The sequence below is a fragment of the Nelusetta ayraudi genome, unplaced genomic scaffold (genome assembly GCF_046127955.1).
Source record: "Nelusetta ayraudi isolate G7.1 ecotype Tasmania unplaced genomic scaffold, CSIRO-AGI_Nayr_v1 ptg000097l, whole genome shotgun sequence".
NCBI classification, from domain to species: Eukaryota; Metazoa; Chordata; class Actinopteri; order Tetraodontiformes; family Monacanthidae; genus Nelusetta; species Nelusetta ayraudi.
This window is the reverse complement of record NW_027466147.1, coordinates 4323049-4336236: the sequence shown is the minus strand read 5'-3', so window position 1 is coordinate 4336236 and position 13188 is coordinate 4323049.

Here is a 13188-nt window from a genome sequence, read left to right as displayed (position 1 = left end):
AATGAAATTGAATTCTGGCCAACAACTCGTAATTTCCACTGCAAGGCCGAGGACAACCAATCAACGTTTTATTCATATTTGGATTTCATAGAATTTCACGTGTCCAGAATGACGGACAATACGACATCAGTTTCAGTTGGATTTACTTGGGTAAATAAAGCAAAAGCAAAACTGCATTTGAATACAGCCTGATTAGAGACAACTGCGTACAGTGTGTGTGGAACTCAGCCGTTTTACAGCAAAAAGGCAACAGAGCCGTATCATTGCACTGCCAACACTGCACGCTTACGTATTCACGCTGTCACATGTTGGACCGCTGCTTAATAGGATCACCAGCCTCTGCTGCCAAGGCCAATTTATTTCATTGGAATTTCTGCATATTTACCAGAGCAAAAGATTAGAAGGTCCTTTGGGAATTCCGTTCATTTTACTGGCTAATGAGAACTTAATGTGTGTAGAGCCAGGTGGATGTTATTGCACCTGAATGTGAGCATTTTAGAATGCATTACATAACACATCTGATGACTTCTAAACTCCACCTCAACTTTTTGTAGAGCTGCAAAGGAAAACTTTCCAAAAATCTGGATGAAGGAGAGTGGTTGTTGACTTTACAGCCGTCTTCTTGTTCGGGTTGTCGGCAGTGTTGGGCTACATTGTTGTGGACACGTTCATTCTGGCGTGTCTGGATGGCGCTCTCACAGTTGAACACCCACATTAGCTATTTGGGTGTTCCACCATTTGGAGTTTTGCCCAGTGGTAGAGTGTCCGCCCTGACACTGGTAGGTTGTGGGTTCGATCCCCACAGTCACACCAAAGACTGTAAAAATTGTCCCATTGCCTCCCTGCTTGGCACTCAGTATTCAGGGTTGGAATTGGGGGGGGGGTTAGATCACCCAGTGATTCCCAGGCGCAGTACCGCTGCTGCCCACCGCTCCCTCAGGGGATGATGGCTCAAATGCAGAGGACGCATTTTGCATCGTTTTGGGATGTGACAATCACAGGGACTTCAACTTTAGTGTAAAACCAGGTATCTCCACCGCCAGTCCAGTAGGTCTCCATTCAGCCATGTCTCTGTGGAACACAGCAGGCTACATTCACGACACTCCCACCCAACCATGCAACAAGATTCATATCTGCGCGGTCGGTTCCAGACAGACAGACAGACAGACAGACAGGCACTTCATCACCAACAGAAATTCACAATTTCCCACCAGGATTTTTCCCACAAAAATTGAAAGACCGGGAAAACTATTTCAAAAGGAATGCAGCAGTGGTGATGCTGAGCACTCACTGACATTCGACAGCAACAACAGCTCGTCATCCGCCACCCCCACCATTTTATTTATTTTAAAATTGATGCTCGCAGCCAGTCATTAACGAACAATAGGGAGTCTTTGTGCAAAGTGTGGCGAGCAAGCAGACTCACTGCCAACGCTGACAATGAAGACGAATGTGTCTCCTTTCATTTCAAACAAGCCTTTTAATTGGGGTTTTTGTTTTTTGCGATCTCTGCGTTGTCGTCTTTTACATTCAGCAGCCGACTGTGACTAAACTGTTTGGATGCGCAGGAAACAAAGAGACAATACGAGAAAATCACAGGCATAAAAAAAAATAAAAAAAATAAAAAAAATCTTCTCAACCACAACTCAGTCCACTCTATGGAACAATGAAAACATAAGTTTTCACCCAACTACTGCTGTTCTTCTAAATGGTGTTCATGCAGCAGTGGCCTCATGGAGAAGGTATCGGTGAGCTGAGACAATAAGGCAAAACATTTTTTACATAAGGGCTTTGAGACACTCAGTGGGACTTTAACTTTAACCTTTAATTATACCATTTCATCGTTTTTACTATGGAAAAAACCTTGAGCAACGTTTATTTAATATTTACTAACTCAATACTAAAATACTAAAAATATTCTTGTTTATTCAAATATTTATTTATATTTTCCCTGCTACAGGCAAAATGCCTCAGGCTAATTTTAGGCCTGGATCACTGCAGATATGTGGCTTCCAACTGCAGATTTGGCCATGGGTATTTGTGAGTAAAAGCGTATGATGGCTATTTATGGAAGCTCCTGTACAGCTAGGTTTATGATGACTTCAAAACAAAAAAACAAAAAAACAAAGCTGGCTGACCAAAGCTTCTGCTACCTGGAAATCACCAGATGAACCTGAGGAGGCACTGACGCGTTTCTTTACAAGTGGAGTGTTGGGTTAGGGTTGACCCAACCGAGTCTCTGCTGGCGTGTCGACTAACCGAGATGGCTGAATGCTCGATTGTGCACCTCGCACACCTTCTCTCTAGTGTTCGATAAAACAAGGGCCACTGGGAACAAACTGTTGGACCAGTGTAACCTTGCCAAAGTGTTACAGTATACATGAATACTGGCCCTTGGATAGCCTTTTTTTGGGGGGGGGGCGGGGGGGGGGAAGTATGACTCCTAAATTCTAAATTGGATTATTCCAATAAACAGCATGCAAGTTATTGAAGAAGTTATCTTGCCTGGGGCACCTGCTGCTGCTAAATAAACACACTGAACAAATATTAAACTTCTTACTCTGGCCTCTGTCTTCATGTCCTGTCTGGTGAATGTAGTTGGGCTTTTTAAATATAGTTCAGGAAATATCTGCACAGCTGGGAAAAATCTGTAGCTGTTTCCAGGAATTTTTTTTTTTTTTTCAAAATAAAAGCACAAGTGCAATTGCAATTTGCAGGTGTTTCCATTGAATGGTGTGAAGCGCATCAATCGTAATTCTCGTCAAATCTCGTCCCACAAGACCAACTGTGAGGAGGATGGACATGGAAAACATGTTGCAATGAATCTGCATTTCCATGTCCGTCCAGAATGGTTGCTGTTTTTTTTTTTTCTCTTGGATGACTTGTAAAAAAATATATTCTGTCTCCTCCTCCGTCCAATCCTAACGCGCCATTTCCACTGGTCAGTGAACTGGTGTCGATGTGAAAAAAGTATTTCCATGACACTTTAGCGATATTCCTCTATATGTGAAAAGCCACCTGACGAGAGCGTCAAAACCTTTGAGCCATATTTGAGAGGTTTTTCCAGGTTTAACTGTTTCCATCACCAGTTTTTTATTGCAATATTTAGGTTTTGCGCATGTCTAGGGGTGATGGAAACACTGCTATTGATGGCCACAGAATTACACCATTAAGGTAAGAAACGGAAGGCAGAGTCAGGGAGGTGGATTTCCCAGTAGCCTTCTTTGAAAACATTGCAGTTCACTCAGCTTGGCCGGTAAATATTTTGCCAGTTAGATCCATAAAAATAGAAAAACCCAAACCAAGAGCAAGCATGCGTTTCGGCCATTACAGTGAGTTCACTTGGGTGAATTGTCTCAATGCTTAAAAAGTTGACCAGCTCGAAAAAAGTTCTCCAGTCGTGAAACAGGCTAGCGGCTAACAATAGCAGCATGAAGTCTCCATCTGTGCTCTCACGTCTTTCCGACACACTGCTGCTGCAGGGGGAACACTTGCCACAAGAGGGCTACAGAACCAGAAGGCCCGCTTGCACAATATATTCTAAATGGAACAATAAAAAGAGACATTTTCTTTGTGAAAGGGAGGATCACCAACCTCAACTTTAGGGTCAGCAAAGGCCATATTTATATGGATGTGGTGTGTATGAAAAGTACAGGTCACTGTGAGACACTGAGATGAAATTTAAAAAAAAGTGAGTGCCATCAGGTTGTGAATATAAATACAAAATCCCGTAGAAATAAACAATTAGAAATGCCTAGTGAGGGCTTAAGGATTAAAACGTGCATTTAAAATCCATCCCGATGAAAAGCTGCATTTGAGACGTGAGGAAATTTGACAAACGTACACACGTGCGCAAAAACGCACCCGGATTCATGCACTTTGCTGCATTCTGCCTGAGTCACAGTTCAATAAAGACCCAGTGGTCAGAGCCGCAAGTGGGAAGCGAGTCCGGTTATAGATTGAGCTCAGAGGATCAATGTCAGGTTGTTCACTGCTTTCACAACACAAAGTGTAAAATCATTCTATCATCAAACTAATTCATAAATTCTCCCTCATGTGAATGTGTGAATTATTGAAGCTGTTGTGTTGTTGCACTTCAGCCAAAGACCCACAACACACGGACGTGAACTGGCAGGGTGTTGGCAGGAGATGGAGAGCGCAGATGGCACTTGTGCGTTTGTATTGAATTTGGCCTCACAGTAAACTCTGTTCTCACTGGGGACTCTGCCTCTTTCAGCCCCTCCCCCCTCCCCACTCCCCAGGGCCTCTTCATCTTCGACGTATTCAGCGCAAGTTCAGCAAAGTGCATTTCACACCAATCAGCAGTCCAACAGGAGAATCAACAGATTCAGTGGCGCCAGATTGTAAACGTTGAGGCGTCGCAGCTCCGGCTTCAGAATATCGTATTTTGAGGGACATTATTGTTATCGTACGCGGCCAATTTGAATTGCGATGTGGCTCAGGAGCGTCTATAACAATATCACATTATCGCACACACACACACACACACACACACACCCCTTTCTGCAAGAACCCTCTGTCTTTGTCTATGCTTTACATCTTGAGTCTGCAAACGGTGCCTCATGCGTTGATTGACTGCAGACGCCCCTGAGATGATGCATAAAAATAAGCATAGCATGCATATGTATAAGAACAATGTCAAGATCATAGCCAGGGAGACAAACTATCATAAATCATTGGATTTTTGGGGGGGGGATTTGTAATCGTATATTGTACAAGGACTAAAATATTGAACCAACGCAGTCATTATCAGACTTCTGCCAATGCTCAGAAGATCACTGTGGATCTCAGCAGCTCACCTGGGGGTAATTCTACATTTTAATCCAAAAAGTTTGACAATAAAACTCTGGGCTCCTACCTCTCTCTCTCTCTCTCTCTCTCTCTCTCTCTCTCTCTCTCGGTGAGAAGTTTCCTGACAGTGGCGCTGTCATCCGCAGCTCACAGCAGCTGTCAGTCAGCTCACAAGGTCAGTCGTTAATCCAAGAGCACTGCAGACAATCGATGAATTCCAGAGAACTCCTCCAGCGCTCCTCCATTCCTCCCCCAAAATAGAAGTCATGTCCAGTGACTCATATTAGTCGTGTCCCAGTCTTTCAAAATAATCCTGAAATATACCTGTGATACATTGCACCACACTGTTGGCTCAAATAAGATGACAACCTGAATGAATACATGCATATCGAAGCTGTTACTTTGAAAGGTCAAGCAATGTGTAATGAAACTGAAGTGAATTGAAGTCACGACTTAACAGCAACTCTGACACCCTGAAACCAAAACTATTTCAGTTAAGCAGCCTTTTTTTTTTGTTGGCTTTGATGACATCATGACACTAAACATGACACCTGTCATGACATTTTATGAATACTTATAGCCGTTGTCATAACTTCTCAGCTGGTCGACCGCTCAAACATTTTCAAGAATCTAACATTTTATCGATGATGAATTTAAAGCACACCAAGGCAATGATTCATGGTTAGTACGTACTTATTTCACTGCAACCAACTAACATCCAGACGATCGTAAAGGCAGAACAGCCATGTATGTTACATCACCGCTTCCTCTGCATTCAAGGTCACTGGGATCATGGAACCTTATCTCCAGTTCATTGCAGGGCCACATGGACACAAACAAACAACCCCTCACACTCACGCCTATAAACCATTTAAAACAGCCAGTTTGCCCAATGTGAACATCGTTAGTCTCTGGGAATGCAGCTGGTGTAGCCGGAGAGAACACGGCCTGGGAATCAGACCTGTGACCTTCCTGCCGTGAGCCCACTGCATCACCACGTCGCCCCATTAAGGCAACACAACACATATATAACCTGTACGCGTCAGTGGAGTACGTACTTAAGTTATGTAGCCCTTGTGCCAAATTTCCGAGTGCACCATTTAATTTTAATGCTGTGAGAAGTCAACCTCCAGCTTCTCAAGTAGCGTGAATAATGTCCCCAAATTGCTTTGAGTCAGAGGTAATTATATGATGGCTCTATATCTCTGGAGGAACTCTCCAATGCAATTAATAATCTTTAGAATAATAAATTCCCCCAGCGTGGCCGGTCTTACTGGAACAAGTGGCACCAATTCATGGAGAAATGAATTTAAAGCAGGGAAAATGAGCGAGAGAGGGAGGGGGTCGGGGGGGTGTCTCAAAAATAGTTTGTTTCAATTTAACTTTATTTTCATTGGACCAAATCATAATGTTCTATCAATGCACTTTAGCAAGTTGACAAAACCCCAGACAGCCACTTCCAAATCATTGATTGGTGCATTGGTCCCTAGTGATTCATTGCTTTATTCAAACCTTCATTGGCCATTTGAACCATGCAACAAGTCTCCACAGAACATATCGAGATCCCACTCATGGGTATTAGTCATAATAGCAGGCTTTTTATTTCTTCCCAATTCTTCTTTGAAGCTCAGCAATTTGAATTTCCGATAGAAAATTGTTCCTTTCTCGCATGCAACATTTTTCTGACTGCTTTTGAGGTTGAAGATGCATTTTTGACGAACTGCAACATCAAACCAAACCTTAACATTGAAGTGGTGGTCACTGAATTTACAGATCTTGCGAAGAAATGACTCTTCAAAACAGAATGAGGGCCTTAGCAGAGGTTCTACTTTTGTCTTACATAAAAATTCATAAAAATGGGAACACAGCACCAAGTCCACTTTTATTACTTTTTGTTATTTCTAGACTGCTGCAAAGGTTTTACAGAATTCATCACAGCGCTGATAAAACTGTCCTGTCACATCCACTCATCATCTGTAAGTGCATTTTCAACACTTGGTGACAATTACAGTTATTCCGGTTTTTTTTGGAAAATTACTTTTTGGCTTCCTCACTGCCAACTCACCCCTTTGTTTCATAGCCTTTGCAGTGATCTTGAGGGGAAGGTTAAGGTTGAGGAGGGGGAAGTTTACGACTAAGGCTGGATATGACCTTTCAAAAGGTAAACGCCGGCTGAGAGACAAGCACTTTGGAACTGGGGAACCGCAGTAAACAATGTGCTCTGGCACCAGAGGAGAGGAACTGGCCGGGCCTTTGGTTTTTATTCATTTATTCACGAGTTTCAATGTCAAAGTCGTTTTTTTTTTGGTGCTCGCTGACGTAGGGCACATTTTAAAGGAAAAGCATGACATTTCATATTTATCTACTGTACACTGAGGAAAATATAATGACGGAACTGGACAATTATTGGGCTTGTCAATGTTGACACAGGCGTTTGCATGTTCTCCCTGTGTCTGCGTGGGTTCTCTCCTGGTTCTCCGGCTTCCTCCCACACTCCAAAAACATGCATGTGAGCTCAATTGAAGACTCTAAATTGTCCGTAGGTGTGCATGTGAGTGTGAATGGTTGTGTGTCTCTATGTGGCCCTGCGATGAACTGGAGACTGGTCCAGGGTGTCACCCTGCCTTCACCCTAAGACAGCTGGGAGGGGCTCCAGCAGACCCCGGTGACCCTGAGCTCAGGAAATAAGCGGGTACGGAAGATGGATGAAAACACAACTTAAAGAAGCATTCGCTCACACGTACACAACTCAGGAGGAGGAGTTGTGTACGGAGAACAATGAGGAGCAATTAAACAAAGAGAAGCACTCCTGCGCGGGAAAACAAAGGCGTACGTTTGTCAGGGAGGACGAGACGTAAGAGGGAGAGAGGAGAAGGTCAGAGATGAGAGGAGGAGGAGGAGGAGGAGGAGGAGGCAGCAAAGCGAGGAAGGCTTTAAACAGTCAGATGTGCGCCAGCATCTGTGCAGACGTGTCACGGCTTAGTCACCTCTGAGCACACTGAGGGTAGAAAACATGGAAAACACACAGGAAAGTGCACACACACACACACACACACACACACACACACACACACACGAGCATGCAGCTAAAGCTCCCTGTCACCCTCGGCACGCATGTGACTTTATCTGATTTCACAGTGACAAACACATTAAGCCCCAGTGGAGCTGTGTGCACGAGTAGGTGTGTGTGTGTGTGTGTGTGTGTGTGTGTGTGTGTGTGTGTGTGTGTGTGTGTGTGTGTGTGTGTGTGTGTGTGTGTGTGTGTGTGTGTGTGCACAACCCTCCTGTTTTGTGTTCCCTCTCTGTGTGTTTGCCCGTGCCGCTGAGTCTGGGTGAAGACTCCCACAATGCACCTCTCTGCCTGCATGTCGCCCCCTGCAAAAAGCCTCCCCACAGCAACAGAAGGAGGATGTGTTGAACATGGCATGTTCTCATCCCGCGCCTTCACTCAGAATAGCAAAGGCCAAATTAAAAAGTAACAAGGCGAGAACCTCCAGTCTGCCCCAGATGCGTCTTGACAGCAGCTCGTCGGGATGCTGAACTCTGCTGTTGTCTTTTAGTATTTAGACCACCATCAATAAACATGGTGACTGATTATTTCATGATGTCTAGTGGTGGTGCACACACTCACACACACTCACACACACACACAGAAGAAAGTTGCAGATTAATTGCCAACGTGAAAAGGCCTGATTTGTAGTGATGTGCATATTGGTGTTTTTACCGATGTATCGATTACTAATCAGTAACATTTTGCATTAACTGAATTAAGTTCATTCTGTCTTTTCTTTCAAAGACTTCTCGTTGGTTCTTTTATATCAACTTCGATTTCGAAGGGCTTTTCTGCCTTCATCAGAGGGTCACATGACGTTGGTCTGAGACTCCTCTTGTGTTTCTTGAAGCTTCTTTGTTTCTTATGGCCCCATGAAGCATATAGCGAGAGCAAGAGTCTTGCTCCCAGTTAGCTGCCATCTAGCACCGCCATATTTCTAAGGAAGCCTGGTGTGGACAGTCCAGCTGCCTGATTTCGTATTTAGGGCCAACGCTCGTGTCTTCAAGTAAGCAAAACGAAGTAGACGGTGGACGAAGTATCCAGATTTGTGTGTACAGGCCACCGTAGTTCACTGGCAAGCTGAGGAGAGGGAGGGTGAGCAATAGAGCGCTGCAGTCTAAACTGTGACCACTTGATGTCTCTGTTTCTTCTCAAACTCTCCAAATATTCCACACTTAACTTTGAAGCAAAATCTGAAGCTTTTTGAAACGACATGCTAGCACAGGTGAGCTGCACACGGCAGCCTGCTGCACTTCAGACTGTGTCCCCAGGCCAGTTGGAGTGTGGAGCCACTCTGCAACCATGGTTATCTATTTAAACCCTCGCGTGCAGTTTGTTCAGGGGCAACAGCAGGTCTTTGAACGCCTCCCCCAGCATTGATTCTCTTGATCCCCGGTTAACTCGGAGACGGCAGTGCAGGTGATCCATTGCAGTCTGACCTCAACGGCCTCAACTTGACGGATGACTACCCTGCCTCCCCCCCCGCACACCAGCACATCCTGTGTGGCCATCAGCTTCTCCACGATCGGCGTACTCGTTGGGTCGGACCAATTAAGACACAGGTGGACGCGGTGTTCAGTGGAAGGGGATTGAATAACTGAAAAGTGATTTCTGTGAGCACTTCCGGTTCCTTGAAAAACAACCATGGCAATCCAAGCCATGTTGACCCTAGTACAGAGTGGTTAGATGATTATTTTGCAGATCTCTCTTGTCATTCTTTTCTTGATGCTTTGGGCGACGTCTTGAGAACTTGCCTCTGCCTGAAACCTCCTCCAGCTGTTGGCTGTCTGCTGCATCAGCCACTGGTCCATTCCACTTTTCACTTGTTGAACCCTTTCAGTGAACCGCAGCGTCATGTACACCTCTTCTGAGTGCTAGTTGTGTCGTACAATAGGGGAGCAAAGAGACAAAGAACTGGCTCAAATTTGTGGAAAGTTTCTGAAATGTTCCTCAGTGTCACAGTTGGATCCCATGCAGATGTCGAGTCATGTCAAGTCGAATTTTATTTAGAGCTCAATTCATGAACAAGGCGAACACGATGTGCCTAATAAATACAATTGTGATAAAAGAATAAACAATGAAATGCAATTATACAAGCACACTTACGCAGCAAAAAGTAAAGTTAAAATTCCAGTCTGAAAAGGCCACTATTGTAAGTCTTCATCCTGCCAAGGGGAACAAATATCGCCATATATTATCATAGGAACTTACAATCAGAACTGTTTTATATGAACTCTTTGGGAACTGCCTATTAGTCTGGTCTCCCATTAGTCCAGCAAATCGCCCGTTGGTCCGACCTCCCATTTGGGTTAGGGTTAGGGTTAGAGTTAGGGGAGGTCGGACCAATGGGAAGCTGGACAAATGCCGTGCCCCCGAACTCTTGGGTATGAAAAAGAAATTTGTGTTCAACTGAAGAACTTCACAGATTAAGCTTCTTTTTTTTTTTAATGTTGTAAAATCAGATTTCAGTGTTATTCTTCCTTGTTTCTAATGTATTATTTATTTCCCAATTGTTGGCTGATTTTCATTCTGTTTCTTCAGTTACACAAGTACACGGACCTCATTTGTAAAGAGGTTTTTTAATGATGTAAGACTTTACTTTACTTTAGGTGCAATGGTTTTGCATGCAGGCGAAAAGAAAAGACTTCCAAAAGTGCAAGGCTAATCAAATCACCCTCCAGCTGATTTCTCACATTGGCAAATTAGCTTGTTTTAACGATTCACTTCAGCCTAATTCACAAAACAATCTCAAGGCAACTTTTTTTCTCCCCCCCTCACTCTTTCAGCCTCGGAGTAATTAATGAAACGTCCCAACTGCTGATTAAGTTCAGCTGAAGCGTAGTAAAGAGGGAGGACATGCGCTGAGCTCTGAGCTGCTTATTTCCATTAAACCCCAGTGTAAAAACACGGCTCACCCTAAATTAAACTTATTGTCAAATCAACCAACCTACGCGCACAAAGTCACACACACACACGCAGGCTAACGCACAGGTAGACACACAATCCATTCCACCCACGCACCGTCAGACGCAGATTAAGATCCGGGCTGAAGTTGATAAATACGTGGGCCCATTTGAAATGGTAACTTTTATTGAATGACTAACCAGGCTGCTAATTTGGTGTGACATAATTAATTACAGCCAATTAGGTAAACAGATGGGACAGAGAGCGTGTGGGGAGAAAATGAGCGGCAGGATCATTAACTGGTGTGGGTGGCTGGATCGGGCTTCACCGCTGGCCCAACGGGAAGCCGTCGGGGGGGCTTCAGTTTAATGTGCGACAGCAGAAATTGGAAGGAGACGCAGATGAGAGGAGATTGTGTTATCCCCACATAAAACATCTCACTTTTGCTCTGCTTTATCTGCAACATTTGATCCTGGTTTACGTCAGTTGTCGTTCAGATTGTCATTAAACAAACTTTTTTTTAAAATTCTGAAAAACAGCTGTGAAAAACTGCAGTGTAAAGGCCCTGGTACACCCGGATTTGATTTTTTTTTAAAGTCAATGCAACCGTCCACACCAGCAGAAAAATTCCTCATTCATCACTAAAATAGAATATAGCTTATTAGCCTTATATTAATACCTCACCTCAGACACGTAGCTCGCCGCTGCTCCGGATCATTCGGCTCTCGGTAATTTGTTCTCTCCCTTTGCAAACGTGGAGCCAGTTGACGCAGCAGCTCGTTCAAATTGTTCGACGGACATCCTGGTGAAATTTCACTGGGTTAAATTGGAGCTCCTGGTTGGTGGGGTTGAACTCAGAGACTTCTATTCCTTTTCATTTTCTTTTTTAATCCAACCATCACCAGGACGTCGTTGCTTGAGGATGTCGTCCACTCCACTGTTTCTCCCTCAGTGCCAAAGAAAGAGCACCAAACTTTATTCGCTCAGCAAATTTTAAACACATATTCGAAAATTCAGAGAAATTTGCATTTTTTTTCACGTCGTGTCACTTGTGTCACTTCGTCTATAGGCCGGTGTGTAAGGAGTGATAAACTCTGGAAAGTTTTTGGACCGACAGGCTCGAGTTTAACCTTCGCATGAACCATGTGAATAAGTCAGAGTTACAAAATAAAAAAACAATGCACATGGAAATAACGCTTCAGGGAGCTTCCTCTGTCGCTGCATTTCCATATTTACTCAAAAAAATAATGCAGGTAACATTTCCCCTTCCACCATGAAGGCCCCCCCGAATAATCAATCTAAAGAGTTGGCAGCATAATAACAAGATTGTTGACTAAACATGGTGAATGTGAATGCAGGCCACCGGGGGGAGTCGTGTGGGAGGAACACTGGCACAATAAACGGCAGCAACCTTCGCTGAGAAGGAACATCATATATTTTATTCACGCCGTGTTGTTGTCTCACAGTTGTTGTTTTTTTTAAAATATAAAAAAACACATGCAATGGTGTTTAAAATCAATCGAATACGGAGGTAGATTTAAAATCTGGTGGGAATGTGAAAGGTTTCTGGCTTGGGGGACTAAATTCTAACTCGGTTGTGGGACAAAGGTGTGTGTGTGTGTGTGTGTGTGTGTGTGTGTGTGTGTGTGTGTGTGTGTGTGTGTGTGTGTGTGTGTGTGTGTGTGTGTGTGTGTGTGTGTGTTGAGAGCGATGGAGCACAAGACACACAGTCCAAGCAAAGCTGTTGACTGCCTTGATGACTGAGTGCTTTCATTCTCAGGCTCCATCCGACTGTGCATTGAAGAGCTTCTTGGACTGCACCATCCAAAAGTAGAACAGGAAGCAGAAGTTTGAGTTATTTTGCTCCTTTACTTTGGAAGGGACCAGTGGCCCTGGGGGTCGGCGCAGCCTTTCAGTTGATTTAAGAGTTGACCTAAAACCTTCCGTTTTGACGACGCTTATATTTAGCAACAGCGTATTTTCAGTGAAGCTGCCATTGGTTCAGATTGCTGAGGGAGGAGTTATATATTGCAATTGGAGTTTATATCACTTTCCCGCTGTTCTTTGTGGCCATGAACTCTTTCTGCTGCATTTATACAATACTGCCACAGTCTCTGGGTGTTTTTTTTCCTGCTGTGACACTCCACACATTCACAATACTGGAGAAAAAATGTATGAGCAACAAAGTGGTAGAACAACGTTGAAAAGCAAAACCATAAGAAAAAAAAAAAAGAAAAACAACAAAACGGTAAAGTCTTCATTGGCGTGTTTTGTTGTGTAATATTTGTGTTTATTTGGTCTGTGTGACTTTTGCATTGCGCAGTCTGTCAAGCCAACTCTTTGACCAAAGCCTGTCATCATCCACCACGCCTGGACAAACAAACAGATGAGACTCCTGGAACAATAGCTGCTGCTGCTGC